Source organism: Phyllobates terribilis, unplaced genomic scaffold (assembly GCF_046119375.1).
Source record: "Phyllobates terribilis strain yellow unplaced genomic scaffold, ASM4611937v1 Scaffold_7__3_contigs__length_470593459, whole genome shotgun sequence".
Classification (NCBI taxonomy): Eukaryota; Metazoa; Chordata; class Amphibia; order Anura; family Dendrobatidae; genus Phyllobates; species Phyllobates terribilis.
In genome coordinates this window covers 147,481,265-147,504,037 of record NW_027362767.1, presented here as the reverse complement: position 1 = coordinate 147,504,037, position 22,773 = coordinate 147,481,265, and the positions used below count along the sequence as shown (strand labels likewise).

At 43.8% G+C, this 22,773-nt stretch overlaps 1 protein-coding gene across 2 annotated transcripts in view; it reads left to right on the top strand.

Moving 5' to 3' along the window:
• Window positions 1–22,773, top strand: part of SV2A (synaptic vesicle glycoprotein 2A) — a 197,602-nt gene that overhangs the window by 153,704 nt on the left and 21,125 nt on the right. The gene's annotated exons all lie outside the window — the stretch shown is intronic.

The following is a 22,773-nucleotide window of genomic DNA, read 5'->3' as shown; positions in this document are numbered from 1 at the left end:
TACTGCTCCCTATATACAAGATTATAACTACTATAATACTGCCCCCTATGTACAAGTATATAACTACTTTAATACTGCCCCCTATGTACAAGAATATAACTACTATAATACTGCTCCCTATGTATAAGAATATAACTACTATAATACTGCTCCTATGTACAAGAATATAACTACTATAATACTGCCCCCTATGTACAAGAATATAACTACTATAATACTGCTCCCTATGTATAAGAATATAACTAATATAATACTGCCCCCTATGTACAGGAATATAACTACTATAATACTGCTCCCTATGTATAAGAATATAACTACTATAATACTGCTCCTATGTGCAAGAATATAACTACTATAATACTGCCCCCTATGTACAAGAATATAACTACTATAATACTGCTCCTATGTACAAGAATATAACTACTATAATACTGCCCCCTATGTACAAGAATATAACTACTATAATACTGCTCCTATGTACAAGAATATAACTACTATAATACTGCCCCCTATGTACAAGAATATAACTACTATAATACTGCTCCTATGTACAAGAATATAACTACTATAATACTGACCCCTATGTACAAGAATATAACTACTATAATACTGCTCCTATGTACAAGAATATAACTACTATAATACTGCCCCTATGTAATACTGCTCCTATGTACAAGAATATAACTACTATAATACTGCCCCTATGTACAAGAATATAACTACTATAATACTGCTCCCTATATACAAGATTATAACTACTATAATACTGCCCCCTATGTACAAGTATATAACTACTTTAATACTGCCCCCTATGTACAAGAATATAACTACTATAATACTGCCCCCTATGTACAAGAATATAACTACTATAATACTGCCCCCTATGTACAAGAATATAACTACTATAATACTGCACCCTATGTACAAGTATATAACTACTTTAATACTGCCCCCTATGTACAAGAATATAAGTACTATAATACTGCCCCCTATGTATAAGAATATAACTACTATAATACTGCTCCCTATGTACAAGATTATAACTACTATAATACTGCCCTCTATGTACAAAAATATAACTACTATAATACTGCTCCCTATGTACAAGAATATAACTATAATAACATGGCCCACTATCTACAAGAATATAACTACTATAATACTGCCCCTATGTACAAGAATATAACTACTATAATACTGCCCCTATGTACAAGAATATAACTGCTATAATACAGCCCCCTATGTACAAGGATAACACTACTATAATACTGCCCCTATGTACAAGAATATAACTACTATAATACTGCCCCTATGTACAAGAATATAACTACTATAATACTGCTCCCTGTGTACAAGAATATAACTACTATAATACTGCCCCTATGTACAAGAATATAACTACTATAATACTGACCCTATGTAGAAGAATATAACTACTATAATACTGCCCCTATGTACAAGAATATAAGTACTATAATACTGCTCCCCATGTACAAGAATATAACTACTATAACACTGCCCCCTATGTACAAGAATATAACTACTATAATACTGCTCTCTATGTACAAGAATATAACTACTATAATACTGCTCCCTATGTACAAGAATATAACTACTATAATACTGCCCCCTATGTACAAGAATATAACTACTATAATACTGCCCGTATGTACAAGAATATAACTACTATAATACTGCCCCTATGTACAAGAATATAACTACTATAATACTGCTCCTATGTACAAGAATATAACTACTATAATACTGCCCCCTATGTACAAGAATATAACTACTATAATACTGCTCCTATGTACAAGAATATAACTACTATAATACTGACCCCTATGTACAAGAATATAACTACTATAATACTGCTCCTATGTACAAGAATATTGTAGCGCCGGCGTCCCTGCCCTCTGCTAGGCAGGGACGCTGTTCCCCTCACCTCTCTGCTCCGTGCCCGGCGTCCTCCTCCCGCTCTGCTGGCAGCGCGCGCTCCTTCCCGGCCACTGTGCTTAGGGCACGCGCTCTCCCTCCCTCTTAAAGGGTCCGCGCGCGCCGTCCTAAGGAGTCCCCGGCCAATGGCCGGAGGACTTCACCATATATAAGGCACCTCCTCCAAAATGGAGGTGCCCGAGCAATGTTGTTGCACTGTTCACTACTCTGCTTCAGCCCTCAGGTCCCGTTGCCAGTTACCTGCCAGATACCTGCCAGATTCCTGTCAGCTTGCTGTCTTATTCCTGCCTGATATTCTGCTACCTGCCTGCTAGCCTGAGGTCCGACGGTCTGCCTTCCAACTCCTGTCAGTCTGTCTATGGACCAGCTTGCCCGCTCACCTGGGAGCGCACATCTGCTACCTGCCTGCTAGCCTACCTGGAGGCTCCGCCGTCACGTGCTGTGACCACCTGCCTGTCCAGTGACTCCTGCCCGCTCACCTGGGAGCGCTCATCTGCTGCCTGTCTCCTAGCCTACCTGGAGGCTCTGCCGTCACGTGCTGTGACCACCCGCCTGTCCAGAGACTTCTGCCCGCTCACCTGGGAGCGCTCATCAGCCGCCTGTCTGTTGGTCTTCCTGGAGGCTCCGCCGTCACATGCCGTGACCACCCGTTTATCCAGAGACTCTCGCCTGCTCACCTGGGAGCTCACGTCTACCATCAGCCGCCACAGGTCGTACCAACCCTTTACCCAGAGACTGCCCCGGTCACTTGCCGTGACCATCTGCCCGTTCATCCAGAGACTGCCCCGGTCACTTGCCGTGACCATCTGCCCGTTCATCCAGAGACTGCCCCGGTCACTTACCGTGACCATCTGCCCGTTCATCCAGAGACTGCCCCGGTCACTTGCCGTGACCTCCTGCCCGTTCTTCCAGAGACTGTCCCGGTCATCTGCTGTGACTGCCTGCCTGGTCGCCACCCGCTCCCTTACAAGGACCGCCCCCTTGTATAGTAGCTCAGAGGTTCCGCCTCCCAGACCCGTTACAGTTTGCTCGGGCCATGGAACCCGGTGGCACCCAAGCTCCCTCGCTCTCGGACCTGTGTCATGAACTGTCCCGTCAGAGGTCCCAACAGGAGTCCATCCTGGGTCACCTGCGGAATGTCAATTCTCGCCTGGACACTCTGACTGCTCCGCCAGCAACCTCCGCCAGTGCCATGACTCGCAATCCGGCAGCTCCGCTGCCCACTAATACCATGGTATCCTACCCCGGACCCCGGCTTTCTGCACCTCCTCGCTTCGGAGGCGACTCCGCCCAGGCTCGGGGCTTCATAAATCAGTGCACCCTGCACTTTGAACTATTGTCCCACCAGTTTAACTCCGACCGAGCCAAAATTGCCTTCATCATGTCCCATCTCACCGGGCAGGCCCTGGCCTGGCTAAATCCTCTATGGGAGAGAGGAGACCCCCTGGTGTCCGACTTGCCTGCCTTTCTCACGGCTTTCCGGAAAGTCTTCGACGAACCCGGACGGAAGACCTCATCCGCATCATCACTGCTACGCCTCCGTCAGGGAGGTCTCACCGTGGGCCAATATGCCATACGGTTCCGTACCCTTGCCTCGGAGCTGGCCTGGGATAACGACGCTCTGGTATCCGTCTTCTGGGAGGGTCTGTCAGGCCGTATTAAAGATGAACTTGCCGGTCGGGACATTCCTACCACTCTCGATGACCTAATAACTCTTGCCACCCGGATTGACCTACGGTTCCAGGAGCGTGCCAAAGAGGTCACCCGTGAGAGGAGGTTTCCACGTCTAGCTCCTACTTTTCAGAAACCCGTCACTCCCTCCGTCTCTCCCCAGGTACACTTGTAGCACCCTGAGGATTCGGCTGCTACAGGGGTATTACACCTCAAGCCAGAGGTGTGGTATTCCACTCCCGGGTAAGGATGGAGTGTGGAACTGAGCTCAGTAGGCTGCATGCACTACACACATCCCATTTCCGAGGGACAGACCAATGGTACTCCCACTAGAGAAATGTGCAGGTACGACAGTGTCTGTCCCTGGCTGGAGTGGGAGGGGGTTGGAACATCCCAGTAGTGTAGGGGCAGATAGGGGGAGCAGTCTGGGTAAAGTTAGGAGCTCATTGGGTGCTGGTCACCTGAGCTCACACATAGAGGGAGTATATAAGGTGGGAACCATCTTAGAACAGGGTCTTTGTAGAGGTTTGGTCAGTCAGTCAGTCAGAGGAAGAGAGCAGAGGAGAAGAGCAGCTCCAAGGCCCAGAGAGAGAGAGGAGAAAGAAGGACCCAGAGGGGGAGAAGAGAGAACTCCAAGAACCCAAGATTAGATCAGCGGGTGAAGAGTTGGCACAAGGGTACCGGATCCCAAGCTGGTGGAGGGCATTAATCCTTAGCCAGAGACCGGAGGTCGTGGGCAGCATCTGCCACGACCACCCACTAAATCCACCCGGAAGGCACACCAAGAATAGGGTCAGGGAACCCAGAGACAAGGGTTTACCAACAAGAGGCCCGAGGGAGCCGGACTTAGGTGGATCCCTGGTGGGGAAGGCCAGAGAGAAGGACAAGTCAGAAAGGGAGCTCAGGATCACGCTCCAGAATTACTTGGGAGTTAGCCGAGTCCAGGACCTGGTGGACGCAGCACGGCTCGGGCGGTCACTCAAGGCCGGAGTGACCAGCATAACAGCAGTAAGTAAAGACCCTGAACTGCACAGCCCGACTCTGAGTCTCATTACCATCCTCACTGCACCTCCACAACCACCATCCTCTACACCTGACCCCCTGAGGCTATACCCCTCGCGTTGGGGGTTATACTACCTAAGCTGCACACACATCACCAGCCTCAGTGGACCCTGCTGCAGCGGCGGCCGTATTGACCGCAATTCAACGGGTGGCGTAGTCGACACTAAAAGAACATCTAGTAACATCTATAAGGACTGCCACACACTGAGCTTGACACCCTGGGCACGGACCGGGTCACCGCCACTCGGAGACTACAACCCCCATCTGATCCGGCTCCGGGTATCCCCCAAACAACACTGGCCCAGGGGGCGCGTCAACTTTGGCGTAGTCGGCAGGATAACGTGCCCGCAACAACCGGGTACTGCGTGCCTGAAGAAAAGTTCACCGTTACCTTAACAAGAAGTCTCCCGCCGGTTCCGGAGGGTCCCCGCCAACGGACCCCATCACAGGTCGTTTCCCGCCGGTTGTCCGCCATTTGCAGCTTTTTCCCGCCATCCATGGAGTTTCCCGCCACTGGGAGACGATTCCCGCCATTTCCAAAGATTTCCCGCCTTGGAAGAGTGGACGCCATTATGGGCGTGCCAGAGGGTGGCAAGAGGCCACCTCCCATCGTGGGCCAGGTCGAAGAATGGCGCCAAAAGCGGAAACCGCGCCCACCAACAGAGACTGTGATGCTGGAAGTGTCCATCAGCGTAAGAGAACTGCCCCTGGAACTGACAATCACAAAGTTGCCCCGGGACCACCCTCAATGTGGGCGGAGACTGAACAAAAGAACGAAGATGGGTGCAGTCTGGAGAGAGCGCACCCGGAGACAAGAAGTCTGGAGAGGAGTCCAGAGAGAGCCTACCCGGAGATGGAGGGAGAGACAGGCAGCACCGACCCAGTGGTCAGGAGCCTGCTGCAAGCAACAACCCCACTAGGCTTAGTGGAGGTCCTGGCACAGCTCCCCCGAGACCGGGAGTGTGCACAGACTGCGCTGGAGGGCCTCGCACGGAGGATGGCCCGGGTGCAGCGAGAGACGTTGGCGGAGTGGAGCCGAGAGATGGCCCAGCAGACCGAAACCCGTCAGCGGAGCACGCCACCCGAGACGAGGAGACATACCGCCTCTGAGGATGGTGCAGGAGGACTCAAGGCCGGAGACGGCGCCGAGAAGGGAGCTGAACGAATGGAGGCAGGTAAAGGGGACGTCTCTACCCCGAGCCGGGAAACCGTGTGCCTGCCCCAGCTCCCCGTCGCAGAGCCCGAAATTCCCCCTGCCGTGCCCGTCGCTGCATCGTCACCGTGCCAGACTAGGCCTCAAGTAGAAGCCGCGGCCGCGACCCCTGTGACGTCACACGCCTCGACCCTGAGCGCGGCGAAACAGGAAATACCATCGGCCTGGTCGCAAGGTCTAGTACCTCCGGGTGCCGCAATTCCAACAGCGCCCCCTACCTCCGCGGAGCCACCGGCCTGGTCGCAGGGCCGAATAACCCAGGGCGCCGCCGTTCTTACGGTGCCCTTTGCCTTTAAGGTGCCCCAGGCCTGGTCGCAAGGCCTGGTTAACCCGGGCGCCGCTACCATCAACGCGCCCTCAACATCTAGAGTGCCGCACCTGGGTGAAAATCTATTTGCCCAGCATACGTGCCCGGATGGGCAGCCCTTCATATGGCCCCAGGAGTACATTCAACTGGAACTCCAGAGAGCAAGGCCCATGTGCGAGCCCCTGATTCCGGCTCCGAAGCCCGTAAAGAGGACCTCGCCCCCGCTGGAGGAGGCACAGTTTGAGTGGGACCCCACTGGAGAAGACCTCATGGGGTTCACTCAGGAGACTCGGGCGGCCGCAGCGGAGCGTGCAGGGTGCTGCCGGCAGCAGCTCGAGGTCTTCGAGAGGGAGCGGAGAGAGAGGCGGGTTCGGGAACAGCAAGCACAGATAAGAAGCGCGGAGCAGAAGAGCCGGACCAGGAGGAATCCCCGTGCAGCTCATGGTCCCCCTTCCACCGGGACTGTGATAAAATTCAACATGCAGCATGGGTGGGGCTTCATTAGAGACCATCATACCCCCGGCGACGTCTTTGTGACCCGCAGAGACGTAGAAAGCCATCTGCCGGAGGGACACAGAGGTCGTGACCTGTATGTAGGGGACGAGGTCACCTTCACCCGGCACAAGTGTGCCAAAGGACCCTACGCCCTCCATGTGCATCGCCTGACGGAGGAGGAGCTGCGGTGTGAGGAGGAGCAAGAGGACCCGGACGGGTCTGAAACTGAAACCAACCAACAAGAAAGAGCAGGAGGACGCCGTCGTTGAAGTACGGTAGAGAGAGACTGTATAAAGTTGCCCGTCGGGGTACCAAGAACTGTTACTTATTTAAAATATGTTCCCCGTTGGGACAAAGTGTGAACTGATGCCCGTGTGTCCCTAGTTCCTAATACCTGGCCGAGGACTGAGAGCGGCCATATCCCCTTGTACATAGTTGCGCTTCTTAAAGCGCCCCCTACTGGTTTTATAGGAAACCATTTTCTTTAAGAGACTGTCGCACTTTACCCGGTCACAAGTTGCACCGTGACCGGAGGAACCAGAGACAGGAATGTTTACAAGAATGTTATTTATGAAAACGTTTTATTGCTGATATATCTATGATGTTTTATATGTTTATGTTTATAAAAAAAATTGTATGTTTTGGATGTTTTTGTATCTTGCAGCCCGAGGACGTGCTGTGATTTACCAGGGGGGAATGTAGCACCCTGAGGATTCGGCTGCTACAGGGGTATTACACCTCAAGCCAGAGGTGTGGTATTCCACTCCCGGGTAAGGATGGAGTGTGGAACTGAGCTCAGTAGGCTGCATGCACTACACACATCCCATTTCCGAGGGACAGACCAATGGTACTCCCACTAGAGAAATGTGCAGGTACGACAGTGTCTGTCCCTGGCTGGAGTGGGAGGGGGTTGGAACATCCCAGTAGTGTAGGGGCAGATAGGGGGAGCAGTCTGGGTAAAGTTAGGAGCTCATTGGGTGCTGGTCACCTGAGCTCACACATAGAGGGAGTATATAAGGTGGGAACCATCTTAGAACAGGGTCTTTGTAGAGGTTTGGTCAGTCAGTCAGTCAGAGGAAGAGAGCAGAGGAGAAGAGCAGCTCCAAGGCCCAGAGAGAGAGAGGAGAAAGAAGGACCCAGAGGGGGAGAAGAGAGAACTCCAAGAACCCAAGATTAGATCAGCGGGTGAAGAGTTGGCACAAGGGTACCGGATCCCAAGCTGGTGGAGGGCATTAATCCTTAGCCAGAGACCGGAGGTCGTGGGCAGCATCTGCCACGACCACCCACTAAATCCACCCGGAAGGCACACCAAGAATAGGGTCAGGGAACCCAGAGACAAGGGTTTACCAACAAGAGGCCCGAGGGAGCCGGACTTAGGTGGATCCCTGGTGGGGAAGGCCAGAGAGAAGGACAAGTCAGAAAGGGAGCTCAGGATCACGCTCCAGAATTACTTGGGAGTTGGCCGAGTCCAGGACCTGGTGGACGCAGCACGGCTCGGGCGGTCACTCAAGGCCGGAGTGACCAGCATAACAGCAGTAAGTAAAGACCCTGAACTGCACAGCCCGACTCTGAGTCTCATTACCATCCTCACTGCACCTCCACAACCACCATCCTCTACACCTGACCCCCTGAGGCTATACCCCTCCCGTTGGGGGTTATACTACCTAAGCTGCACACACATCACCAGCCTCAGTGGACCCTGCTGCAGCGGCGGCCGTATTGACCGCAATTCAACGGGTGGCGTAGTCGACACTAAAAGAACATCTAGTAACATCTATAAGGACTGCCACACACTGAGCTTGACACCCTGGGCACGGACCGGGTCACCGCCACTCGGAGACTACAACCCCCATCTGATCCGGCTCCGGGTATCCCCCAAACAACACTGGCCCAGGGGGCGCGTCACACTCTCCTGAGCCTATGCAGGTCGACCAGACCAAGATGGTCAAAACTCGTCAGGACTTACGCCGTGCCGAGGGGAGCTGCTTCTACTGTGGCAGTAAGGAGCACCGGATCCGTGCCTGCCCGGAGAGGTCGGGAAACGCCTGTGTCTAGGTTCGCTCAGAGAGGTCGACCTAGACAAGAATAAATCCTCTCCATCTCTGCTGCTGTCAGTCTCAATCGTCTGCGGGGAGAACCGTTATTTCGAACTAGCCCAACTTGACTCTGGAGCAGCCGGGAATCTTATTTCACAGTCCCTGGTAGAGAAATACCGCATCCCCACCAAACCTCTGGCTGTACCCTTGTCTGTTGCTGCCGTGGATGGGGGTCTCTTACCACGCCCCATCCAACTCATCACCGAATCCATTACTCTGCAGGTGGGAATGCTGCATTCTGAGAGTATCTCCTTTCATGTTCTGCCTGGACTCTCTCACGCCCTCTTGCTAGGTCTACCTTGGCTCCAGAGACATGCACCCGTGCTTGACTGGCAGACCGGAGAGGTCCTTCGCTGGGGACAGGACTGCCATAAGACCTGTCTGGTTCCCGTCCATCCCGTCCGTCCTTCTCCTACCCCAGCTAATCTACCTGGACTTCCGATTCCTTATTGGTCTTATGCTGATGTCTTTAATAAAAAGGAGGCAGAGACACTACCCCCTCATAGACCATACGACTGCCCTATCGACCTGTTACCCGGTACTACTCCTCCCCGTGGGCGTATTTATCCATTATCCACTGCTGAGACCCGGTCGATGTCCGAATATATTGAGGAGAATCTGGCCAGGGGATTCATCCGGAAATCTACCTCCCCGGCGGGAGCAGGCTTCTTTTTCGTCAAAAAGAAGGACGGTTCTCTCCGTCCCTGTATAGACTATAGAGGCCTTAACCAGATCACGGTGAAGAATAAGTACCCCCTTCCGCTCATTCCGGAGTTATTTGATCGTCTGAGGGGGGCTAGAATCTTCACCAAACTGGACCTCCGTGGGGCGTACAACCTGGTTCGTATCCGTCAGGGGGATGAATGGAAGACGGCATTCAACACCCGGGACGGCCACTATGAATATCTGGTAATGCCCTTTGGTCTCTGTAACGCTCCTGCCGTCTTTCAAGAGTTGGTCAATGACATCTTCCGGGACCTTCTCTACTCCTGCGTAGTGGTGTACCTGGACGACATCTTGGTCTTCTCTCCGGATCTCCAGACTCACCCGAGGGACGTTCGTCAGGTCCTGCTCAGGCTCAGGCAGAATCACCTCTTCGCTAAATACGAGAAGTGCCTCTTTGAGCAGACCTCGCTTCCGTTTTTGGGCTACATTATTTCTCAGACCGGCCTACGAATGGATCCAGAGAAACTGTCTGCCATCGAGAAATGGCCTCGACCGGAGGGGTTGAAGGCCATTCAGCGGTTCCTGGGCTTCGCCAACTACTACCGCCTCTTCATACCACACTTCTCTTCCCGGACTGCCCCAATTTCCGCGCTCACCCGTAAGGGTACTAATCCCAAAGAGTGGCCGCCCGAAGCAGAGGAGGCCTTTCTTTCCTTAAAACAGGCCTTCTCTTCCGCCCCGGTGCTGCATCGCCCGGACGGCAACAAGCAGTTCTTCCTGGAAGTTGACGCCTCCTCCTCTGGAGCCGGAGCGGTACTTACTCAAAAATCATCTTCCGGGAGGATGGTAACTTGCGGCTTCTTCTCTAAACTCTTCTCCTCCTCAGAGCGCAATTATTCCATAGGAAACCGAGAGTTATTGGCCATCAAACTGGCATTGGAGGAGTGGCGTTACCTGCTCGAGGGGGCTCTTCACCCGGTAATAATTTACACTGACCACAAGAACTTGGCTTACCTCCAGCATGCCCAGAGACTTAACCCGCGCCAAGCCCGGTGGTCCTTGTTTTTTGCTCGCTTTGATTTTGTTCTTCATTTTCGCCCGGCTGACAAAAACGTCAAGGCGGACGCCTTGTCTCGATCCTTTCTGGTGTCTGATCTCGAGGAAGATCCGAAACACATCATCGATCCCGCCAGAGTAATGCAGGTGGCTCCCGTGAGTCTAAATCGTCTCCCTCCCGGAAAGACGTTCGTATCAGTACCTGATCGGGAGAAGATCCTTCACTGGGGTCACTCGTCTAAACTGGCTGGCCATGCCGGTCAGAAAAAGACCCTCCAGCTTATTACCCGGCACTACTGGTGGCCTACCCTGCACAAGGACGTTATAGACTTTGTTTCTGCCTGTGTGTCCTGCGCCCGCAACAAGGTTACGAGACATCTGCCAGCCGGTCGCCTCCTTCCGCTTTCTGTACCTGCTGCCCCCTGGCAGCATATAGCAATGGACTTTATAACTGACCTCCCAGTCTCTGCCGGTTGTACGGTCATTTGGGTGGTCGCTGACCGCTTCTCCAAGATGGCTCATTTCGTTCCCCTGCCAGGCCTCCCGTCTGCACCCGAGCTAGCTAAAGACTTTATCCGCCACATCTTCCGTCTTCATGGCCTGCCCCTCCACATCGTGTCGGATCGTGGGGTACAGTTCACCTCACGCTTCTGGAGAGCCACTTGTAAACTGCTAGACGTCACCCTGGACTTCTCTTCCGCTTACCACCCACAGTCCAATGGTCAAGTGGAGCGGATCAATCAGAACCTGACCAGTTACCTCCGGCACTTCGTTAATGCCCATCATTCAGACTGGGTGGATCTCCTACCATGGGCCGAGTTCTCTTATAACAATCACGAGAGCGAATCCTCCTCCAAATCCCCGTTTTTTGTAGTCTTCGGTCAGCATCCTCGGATTCCTTTTCCTGTCTCCACCTCTGTGGACAACCCGGCTGCGGAATCTCTCGTTAGCAAATTTTCCTCCATTTGGGAGAGTACCCGATCCGCACTCCTTCAGTCGTCCGAACGGATGAAAAGACACGCTGACAAAAAACGCCTGGATCCTCCACAATTTCGTCCTGGAGATAAAGTCTGGCTCTCATCTAAATATGTCCGACTCAAGATACCTTCTTACAAGTTAGGGCCTCGGTTCATCGGTCCTCTGGAGGTCATCAATCAGATCAACCCGGTGGCCTATAAATTGAAACTCCCGGCCAACTTACGGATCCCTAACTCCTTCCATGTATCTCTCCTCAAACCTGTGGTACTTAACTCTTTTTCCAAGTCTACAGGTACGCCTCCTGCTCCGGTTTCTGCTGAGGACGAGTTTGAGGTAGAGAACATTCTTGCCACCAAAAGGGTAAGAGGAAAGACCTTTTTTCTAGTAGATTGGAAGGGGTTTGGTCCTGAGGAGAGAACGTGGGAGCCCCGGGAGAACATCCATGCCCCTCTTATCCTTGCTAAATTTCTGTCTGGCCTAAAAAAGGGGGGGCCTAAAGGGGGGGGTACTGTAGCGCCGGCGTCCCTGCCCTCTGCTAGGCAGGGACGCTGTTCCCCTCACCTCTCTGCTCCGTGTCCGGCGTCCTCCTCCCGCTCTGCTGGCAGCGCGCGCTCCTTCCCGGCCACTGTGCTTAGGGCGCGCGCGCGCGCTCTCCCTCCCTCTTAAAGGGGCCGCGCGCGCCGTCCTAAGGAGTCCCCGGTCAATGGCCGGAGGACTTCACCATATATAAGGCACCTCCTCCAAAATGGAGGTGCCCGAGCAATGTTGTTGCACTGTTCACTACTCTGCTTCAGCCCTCATGTCCCGTTGCCAGTTACCTGCCAGATACCTGCCAGATTCCTGTCAGCTTGCTGTCTTATTCCTGCCTGATATTCTGCTACCTGCCTGCTAGCCTGAGGTCCGACGGTCTGCCTTACAACTCCTGTCAGTCTGTCTAAGGACCAGCTTGCCCGCTCACCTGGGAGCGCACATCAGCTACCTGCCTGCTTGCCTGAGGTCCGACGGTCTGCCTTCCAACTCCTGTCAGTCTGTCTATGGACCAGCTTGCCCGCTCACCTGGGAGCGCACATCTGCTACCTGCCTGCTAGCCTACCTGGAGGCTCCGCCGTCACGTGCTGTGACCACCTGCCTGTCCAGTGACTCCTGCCCGCTCACCTGGGAGCGCTCATCTGCTGCCTGTCTCCTAGCCTACCTGAAGGCTCTGCCGTCACGTGCTGTGACCACCCGCCTGTCCAGAGACTTCTGCCCGCTCACCTGGGAGCGCTCATCTGCCGCCTGTCTGTTGGTCTTCCTGGAGGCTCCGCCGTCACATGCTGTGACCACCCGTTTATCCAGAGACTCTCACCTGCTCACCTGGGAGCTCACGTCTACCATCAGCCGCCATAGGTCGTACCAACCCTTTACCCAGAGACTGCCCCGGTCACTTGCCGTGACCATCTGCCCGTTCATCCAGAGACTGCCCCGGTCACTTGCCGTGACCATCTGCCCGTTCATCCAGAGACTGCCCCGGTCACTTGCCGTGACCATCTGCCCGTTCATCCAGAGACTGCCCCGGTCACTTGCCGTGACCTCCTGCCCGTTCTTCCAGAGACTGTCCCGGTCATCTGCTGTGACTGCCTGCCTGGTCGCCACCCGCTCCCTTACAAGGACCGCCCCCTTGTATAGTAGCTCAGAGGTTCCGCCTCCCAGACCCGTTACAAATATAACTACTATAATACTGCCCCTATATAATACTGCTCCTATGTACAAGAATATAACTACTATAATACTGCCCCTATGTACAAGAATATAACTACTATAATACTGCTCCCTATATACAAGATTATAACTACTATAATACTGCCCCCTATGTACAAGTATATAACTACTTTAATACTGCCCCCTATGTACAAGAATATAACTACTATAATACTGCCCCTATGTACAAGAATATAACTACTATAATACTGCCCCCTATGTACAAGAATATAACTACTATAATACTGCACCCTATGTACAAGTATATAACTACTTTAATACTGCCCCCTATGTACAAGAATATAAGTACTATAATACTGCCCCCTATGTATAAGAATATAACTACTATAATACTGCTCCCTATGTACAAGATTATAACTACTATAATACTGCCCTCTATGTACAAAAATATAACTACTATAATACTGCCCCCTATGTACAAGAATATAACTACAATAACATGGCCCACTATCTACAAGAATATAACTACTATAATACTGCCCCTATGTACAAGAATATAACTACTATAATACTGCCCCTATGTACAAGAATATAACTGCTATAATACAGCCCCCTATGTACAAGGATAACACTACTATAATACTGCCCCTATGTACAAGAATATAACTACTATAATACTGCCCCTATGTACAAGAATATAACTACTATAATACTGCTCCCTGTGTACAAGAATATAACTACTATAATACTGCCCCTATGTACAAGAATATAACTACTATAATACTGACCCTATGTAGAAGAATATAACTACTATAATACTGCCCCTATGTACAAGAATATAAGTACTATAATACTGCTCCCCATGTACAAGAATATAACTACTATAACACTGCCCCCTATGTACAAGAATATAACTACTATAATACTGCTCCCTATGTACAAGAATATAACTACTATGATACTGCTTCTATGTACAAGAATATAACTACTATAATACTGCCCCCCTATGTACAAGAATATAACTACTATAATACTGCCCGTATGTACAAGAATATAACTACTATAATACTGCCCCTATGTACAAGAATATAACTACTATAATACTGCTCCTATGTACAAGAATATAACCACTATAATACTGCCCACTATGTACAAGAATATAACTACTATAATACTGCCCCTATATACAAGAATATAACTACTATAATACTGCTCCCTATGTACAAGAATATAACTACTATAAAACTGTTCCCTATGTACAAGAATATAACTACTATAATACGGCTCCTATATACAAGAAGATAACTACTATAATACTGCTCCCTATGTACAAGAATATAAGTACTATAATACTGCCCCCTATGTATAAGAATATAACTACTATAATACTGCTCCCTATGTACAAGATTATAACTACTATAATACTGCCCTCTATGTACAAAAATATAACTACTATAATACTGCCCCCTATGTACAAGAATATAACTACAATAACATGGCCCACTATCTACAAGAATATAACTACTATAATACTGCCCCTATGAACAAGAATATAACTACTATAATACTGCCCCTATGTACAAGAATATAACTGCTATAATACAGCCCCCTATGTACAAGGATAACACTACTATAATACTGCCCCTATGTACAAGAATATAACTACTATAATACTGCCCCTATGTACAAGAATATAACTACTATAATACTGCTCCCTGTGTACAAGAATATAACTACTATAATACTGCCCCTATGTACAAGAATATAACTACTATAATACTGACCCTATGTAGAAGAATATAACTACTATAATACTGCCCCTATGTACAAGAATATAAGTACTATAATACTGCTCCCCATGTACAAGAATATAACTACTATAACACTGCCCCCTATGTACAAGAATATAACTACTATAATACTGCTCCCTATGTACAAGAATATAACTACTATGATACTGCTTCTATGTACAAGAATATAACTACTATAATACTGCCCCCCTATGTACAAGAATATAACTACTATAATACTGCCCGTATGTACAAGAATATAACTACTATAATACTGCCCCTATGTACAAGAATATAACTACTATAATACTGCTCCTATGTACAAGAATATAACCACTATAATACTGCCCACTATGTACAAGAATATAACTACTATAATACTGCCCCTATATACAAGAATATAACTACTATAATACTGCTCCCTATGTACAAGAATATAACTACTATAAAACTGTTCCCTATGTACAAGAATATAACTACTATAATACGGCTCCTATATACAAGAATATAACTACTATAATACTGCTCCCTATGTACAAAAATATAACTACTATAATACTGCTCCTATGTACAAGAATATAACTACTATAATACTGCCCCCTATGTACAAGAATATAACTACTATAATACTGCCCCCTATGTACAAGAATATAACTACTATATTACTGCTCCTATGTACAAGAATATAACTACTATAATACTGCTCCTGTGTACAAGAATATAACTACTATAATACTGCCACCTATGTACAAGAATATAACTACTATAATACTGCTCCCTATGTACAAGAATATAACTACTATAATACTGCTCCCTATGTTCAAGAATATAACTACTATAATACAGCCCCTATGTACAAGAATATAACTACTATAATACTGCCCCCTATGTACAAGAATATAACTACTATAATACTGCTCCTATGTACAAGAATATAACTACTATAATACTGCTCCCTATGTACAAGAATATAACTACTATAATACTGCTCCTATGTACAAGAATATAACTACTATAATACTGCCCCTATATACAAGAATATAACTACTATAATACTGCTCCCTATGTACAAGAATATAACTACAATAACATGGCCCCCTATCTACAAGAATAGAACTACTATAATACTGCCCCTATGTACAAGAATATAACTACTATAATACTGCCCCTATGTACAAGAATATAACTGCTTTAATACTGCACCCTATGTACAAGAATAACACTACTATAATACTGCCCCTATGTACAAGAATATAACTACTGTAATACTGCCCCTATGTACAAGAATATAACTACTATAATACTGCTCCCTGTGTACAAGAATATAACTACTATAATACTGCCCCCTATGTACAAGAATATAACTACTATAATACTGCTCCTATGTACAAGAATATAACTACTATAATACTGCCCCCTATGTACAAGAATATAACTATTATAATACTGCTCCTATGTACAAGAATATGACTACTATAATACTGCCCCTATGTACAAGAATATAACTACTATAATACTGCCCCTATGTACAAGAATATAACTACTATAATATTGACTTTATGTAGAAGACTATAACTACTATAATACTGCCCCTATGTACAAGAATATAAGTACTGTAATACTGCCCCTATGTACAAGAATATAACTACTATAATACTGCCCACTATGTACAAGAATATAACTACTATAATACTGCCCCTATATACAAGAATATAACTACTATAATACTGCTCCTATATACAAGAATATAACTACTATAATACTGCTCCTATATACAAGAATATAACTACTATAATACTGCTCCCTATGTACAAAAATATAACTACTATAATGCTGCTCCTATGTACAAGAATATAACTACTATAATACTGCCCCCTATGTACAAGAATATAACTACTATAATACTGCCCCCTATGTACAAGAATATAACTACTATATTACTGCTCCTATGTACAAGAATATAACTACTATAATACTGCTCCCTATGTAGAAGACTATAACTACTATAATACTACCCCTATGTACAAGAATATAGCTACTATAATACAGCCCCTATGTACAAGAATATAACTACTATAATACTGCCCCCTTTGTACAAGAATATAACTACTATAATACTGCCCCCTATGTACAAGAATATAACTACTATAATACTGCTCCTATGTACTAGAATATAACTACTATAATACTGCTCCCTATGTAGAAGACTATAACTACTATAATACTACCCCTATGTACAAGAATATAGCTACTATAATACAGCCCCTATGTACAAGAATATAACTACTATAATACTGCCCCCTATGTACAAGAATATAACTACTATAATACTGCTCCCTATGTTCAAGAATATAACTACTATAATACAGCCCCTATGTACAAGAATATAACTACTATAATACTGCCCCCTATGTACAAGAATATAACTACTATAATACTGCTCCTATGTACAAGAATATAACTACTATATTACTGCTCCTATGTACAAGAATATAACTACTATAATACTGCCCCTATGTACAAGAATATAACTACTATAATACTGCCCCTATGTACAAGAATATAACTACTATAAAACTGCCCCTATGTCCAAGAATATAACTACTATAATATTGACTCTATGTAGAAGAATATAACTACTATAATACTGCTCCCTATGTACAAGACTATAACTACTATAATACTGCACCTATGTACAAGAATATAAGTACTATAATACTGCCCCTATGTACAAGAATATAAGTACTATAATACTGCTCCCCATGTACAAGAATATAACTACTATAACACTGCTCCTATGTACAAGAATATAACTACTATAATACTGCCCACTATGTACAAGAATATAACTACTATAATATTGACTCTATGTAGAAGAATATAACTACTATAATACTGCTCCCTATGTACAAGACTATAACTACTATAATACTGCCCCTATGTACAAGAATATAAGTACTATAATACTGCCCCTATGTACAAGAATATAAGTACTATAATACTGCTCCCCATGTACAAGAATATAACTACTATAACACTGCCCCCTATGTACAAGAATATAACTACTATAATACTGCTCCCTATGTTCAAGAATATAACTACTATAATACAGCTCCCTATGTACAAGAATATAACTACTATAATACTGCCCCTATGTACAAGAATATAACTACTATAATACTGCTCCCTATGTACAAGATTATAACTACTCTAACACTGCCCCCTATGTACAAGAATATAACTACTATAATACTGCCCCCTATGTACAAGAATATAACTACTATAATACTGCTCCTATGTACAAGAATATAACTACTATAATACTGCCCCTATGTACAAGAATATAACTACTATAATACTGCCCCTATGTACAAGAATATAACTACTATAATACTGCTCCTATGTACAAGAATATAACTACTATAATACTGCCCACTATGTACAAGAATATAACTACTATAATACTGCCCCTATATACAAGAATATAACTACTATAGTACTGCCCCTATGTACACGAATATAACTACTATAATACTGCTCAATATGTACAAGATTATAACTACTCTAACACTGCCCCCTATGTACAAGAATATAACTACTATAATACTGCCCCCTATGTACAAGAATATAACTACTATAATACTGCTCCTATGTACAAGAATATAACTACTATAATACTTCCCCTATGTACAAGAATATAACTACTATAATACTGCCCCTATGTACAAGAATATAACTACTATAATACTGCTCCTATGTACAAGAATATAACTACTATAATACTGCCCACTATGTACAAGAATATAACTACTATAATACTGCCCCTATATACAAGAATATAACTACTATAATACTGCCCCTATGTACATGAATATAACTACTATAATACTGCTCCTATGTACAAGAATATAACTACTATAATACTGCCCACTATGTACAAGAATATAACTACTATAATACTGCCCCTATATACAAGAATATAACTACTATAATACTGCTCCCTATGTACAAGAATATAACTACTATAATACTGTTCCCTATGTACAAGAATATAACTACTATAATACTGCCCCTATGTACAAGAATATAACTACTATAATATGGCTCCTATATACAAGAATATAACTACTATAATACTGCTCCCTATGTACAAAAATATAACTACTATAATACTGCTCCCTATGTACAAAAATATAACTGCTATAATACTGCCCACTATGTACAAGAATATAACTACTATAATACTGCCCCTATATACAAGAATATAACTACTATAGTACTGCCCCTATGTACACGAATATAACTACTATAATACTGCTCAATATGTACAAGATTATAACTACTCTAACACTGCCCCCTATGTACAAGAATATAACTACTATAATACTGCCCCCTATGTACAAGAATATAACTACTATAATACTGCTCCTATGTACAAGAATATAACTACTATAATACTTCCCCTATGTACAAGAATATAACTACTATAATACTGCCCCTATGTACAAGAATATAACTACTATAATACTGCTCCTATGTACAAGAATATAACTACTATAATACTGCCCACTATGTACAAGAATATAACTACTATAATACTGCCCCTATATACAAGAATATAACTACTATAATACTGCCCCTATGTACATGAATATAACTACTATAATACTGCTCCTATGTACAAGAATATAACTACTATAATACTGCCCACTATGTACAAGAATATAACTACTATAATACTGCCCCTATATACAAGAATATAACTACTATAATACTGCTCCCTATGTACAAGAATATAACTACTATAATACTGTTCCCTATGTACAAGAATATAACTACTATAATACTGCCCCTATGTACAAGAATATAACTACTATAATATGGCTCCTATATACAAGAATATAACTACTATAATACTGCTCCCTATGTACAAAAATATAACTACTATAATACTGCTCCCTATGTACAAAAATATAACTGCTATAATACTGCCCACTATGTACAAGAATATAACTACTATAATACTGCCCCTATATACAAGAATATAACTACTATAATACTGCTCCCTATGTACAAGAATATAACTACTATAATACTGCCCCTATGTACAAGAATATAACTACTATAATACTGCCCACTATGTACAAGAATATAACTACTATAATACGGCTCCTATATACAAGAATATAACTACTATAATACTGCTCCCTATGTACAAAAATATAACTACTATATTACTGCTCCTATGTACAAGAATATAACTACTATAATACTGCTCCTATGTACAAGAATATAACTACTATAATACTGCTCCTATGTACAAGAATATAACTACTATAATACTGCCCCTATGTACAAGAATATAACTACTATAATACTGCCCCTATGTACAAGAATATAACTACTATATTACTGCTCCTATGTACAAGAATATAACTACTATATTACTGCTCCTATGTACAAGAATATAACTGCTATAATACTGCTCCTATGTACAAGAATATAACTACTATAATACTGCTCCTATGTACAAGAATATAACTACTATAATACTGCCCCTATGTACAAAAATATAACTACTATAATACTGCCCCTATGTACAAGATTATAACTACTATAATACTGCCTCATATGTACAAGAATATAACTACTATAATACTGCCCCTATGTACAAGAATATAACTACTATAATACTGTCCCCTATGTACAAGAATATAACTACTATAATACTGCTCCTATATACAAGAATATAACTACTATAATACTGCCCATATCTACAAGAATATAACTACTATAATACTGCTCCTATATACAAGAATATAACTACTATAATACTGCCCATATCTACAAGATTATAACTACTATAATACTGCCTCATATGTACAAGAATATAACTACTATAATACTGCTCCCTATGTACAAGAATATAACTACTATAATACTGTCCCCTATGTACAAGAATTTAACTACTATAATACTGCTCCTATATACAAGAATATAACTACTATAATACTGCTCCTATATACAAGAATATAACTACTATAATACTGCTCCTATATACAAGAATATAACTACTATAATACTGCTCCTATGTACAAGAATATAACTACTATAATTCAGCCCCCTATGTACAAGAATATAACTACTATAATACTGCCCCCTATGTACAAGAATATAACTACTATAATACTGCCTCTATGTACAAGAATATAACTACTATAATACTGCTCCTATGTACAAGAATATAACTACTATAATACTGCCCCCATGTACAAGAATATAATTACTATAATACTGCCCCCTATGTACAAGAATATAGCTACTATAATACTGCTCCTATGTACAAGAATATAAGTACTATAATACTCCTCCTATGTACAAGAATATAACTACTATAATACTGCCCCTATGTACCAGAATATAACTACTATAATACTGCTCCTATATACAAGAATATAAGTACTATAATACTGCTCCTATATACAAGAATATAACTACTATAATACTGCTCCTATATACAAGAATATAACTACTATAATACTGCTCCTATGTACAAGAATATAACTACTATAATTCAGCCCCCTATGTACAAGAATATAACTACTATAATACTGCCCCCTATGTACAAGAATATAACTACTATAATACTGCCCCCATGTACAAGAATATAATTACTATAATACTGCTCCTATGTACAAGAATATAACTATAATACTGTCCCTATGTACAAGAATATAACTACTATAATACTGCTCCTATGTACAAGAATATAACTACTATAATACTGCCCCCTATGTACAAGAATATAACTACTATAATACTGCCCCCTATGTATAAGAATATAACTACTATAATACTGCTCCTATGTACAAGTATATAACTACTATAATACTGCTCCCTATGTACAAGAATATAACTACTATGATACTGCTTCTATGTACAAGAATATAACTACTATAATACTGCCCCCCTATGTACAAGAATATAACTACTATAATACTGCCCGTATGTACAAGAATATAACTACTATAATACTGCCCCTATGTACAAGAATATAACTACTATAATACTGCTCCTATGTACAAGAATATAACCACTATAATACTGCCCACTATGTACAAGAATATAACTACTATAATACTGCCCCTATATACAAGAATATAACTACTATAATACTGCTCCCTATGTACAAGAATATAACTACTATAAAACTGTTCCCTATGTACAAGAATATAACTACTATAATACGGCTCCTATATACAAGAATATAACTACTATAATACTGCTCCCTATGTACAAAAATATAACTACTATAATACTGCTCCTATGTACAAGAATATAACTACTATAATACTGCCCCCTATGTACAAGAATATAACTACTATAATACTGCCCCCTATGTACAAGAATATAACTACTATATTACTGCTCCTATGTACAAGAATATAACTACTATAATACTGCTCCTGTGTACAAGAATATAACTACTATAATACTGCCACCTATGTACAAGAATATAACTACTATAATACTGCTCCCTATGTACAAGAATATAACTACTATAATACTGCTCCCTATGTTCAAGAATATAACTACTATAATACAGCCCCTATGTACAAGAATATAACTACTATAATACTGCCCCCTATGTACAAGAATATAACTACTATAATACTGCTCCTATGTACAAGAATATAACTACTATAATACTGCTCCCTATGTACAAGAATATAACTACTATAATACTGCTCCTATGTACAAGAATATAACTACTATAATACTGCC